Source organism: Loa loa, assembly GCF_000183805.2.
Source record: "Loa loa unplaced genomic scaffold supercont3.466, whole genome shotgun sequence".
Classification (NCBI taxonomy): domain Eukaryota; kingdom Metazoa; phylum Nematoda; class Chromadorea; order Rhabditida; family Onchocercidae; genus Loa; species Loa loa.
This window is the reverse complement of record NW_018108646.1, coordinates 28,085-29,612: the sequence shown is the minus strand read 5'-3', so window position 1 is coordinate 29,612 and position 1,528 is coordinate 28,085.

Here is a 1,528-nt window from a genome sequence, read left to right as displayed (position 1 = left end):
ATTTTAGTAAATTATTATTGCATTACCCCTTTTGAAAACTTTTACAATCCGTATTTATGAAATATCCAGGAAATTTTCAAAATAAAATATGCGAACTTAATTAATTATCTGCTCATATAACTTCATTGCATTTTGTCACCCTTAAATAAAGCCTTAATTGACTGTCATCTTATAAAATTAATTTAAATTGATAATTTCTGATCCAAGAACTTTTCAGTCATATTTAGCAAAAAAAAAACAAAGGCATCGACATTTGAAATTTTGAAAAACACTGCAAAGCAATGATGTATACCACGAACTATAAATTATGAAATATACGAAATTAATTAGCTATTAGCTTATATAATTTTTTTACAAATTTTTTAATTAATTTTAATTAACCATTTTATATTTAGAAAATATTTGCAAAAAAAAAAAAAAAGAAAAAGTGATATAAGTGATGTTATATTCGTTCATTTTACAGCAAACTTTGCATAAAATTGATCAGACAAAATCTTTAACAATAAATCATTGATTTGAAATAAAAAAAAAAAAAAAGAAGAAATAGCGTGGGAGGAAACAATGATTCATAATGAATCACAATTATCTTTTAAACATGAGGAAGATGATATAATGAAATTTCATTCCTTCTGCTATTTTCAATTTTTATTTTCAAAAATTTATATAATTAATTCAAAAATGGAAGAAACAAAAAATTTTTTTTTTTCACTCCTTCACTTTCAATAAAAAAAAAAATGAAAAATTTCATAGGTTAATGAATTGAAATCAAATGAGACATGATAAATTATCATTGTTGATAAGATTAAAAAAAAAAAAAATCATATGATAAAATTTTTTTATCATTCAATACCATATTTCAATTGTTCGAATTAATTTACATAAAACCTTTTAAATCTTTCATCTAATTCTAAATAAAAAAAACGAAAAAAAAAGAAATTTGATAGATTTATTATCAAAAAATATGTGTAAAAAACTGAAAATTAATTAATTTTTAAGAGAACAAAAAGCGACAACAAGAAAGATATGATAAAATTGGAGAAGGAAGTTGAAAAAAGATGGTAAATTATTATCATTGATAATAAAAAAAAAAATTAAAAATTAGAGTTAATTGTTTTTTTTTAAGTTTAAAATTAATTCTGTCAAATATAATGTAATTTAATAAGAAATAAAAATTATAGCAAAGAAAAGAAATGAAAAAGATTATTTTAAAATGTTTTAAAAGAAAATATTTCATTTAGAAAACATTAAAAAGAAACAAAAGTTGAGGGAAAGAAAAAGAGCAAAGAGATTGAAAATTATTTTTTTTATTCATTTCAAATAAGATATCAAATTAAAATAATTCATTGAATTGTTGAAAAAATTGCGGAAGGAAATTCGAATTGATTCGCTAATAACAATTTATTTGATATTTTAAATTATCATTTAATTATTAATAAATACTAAAAGATAATCAACAAATATGCTATCTCTGCATGATATTATTATATTTGTACATTGTATAAAAAAAAAAAAAAAATAATGAATTATT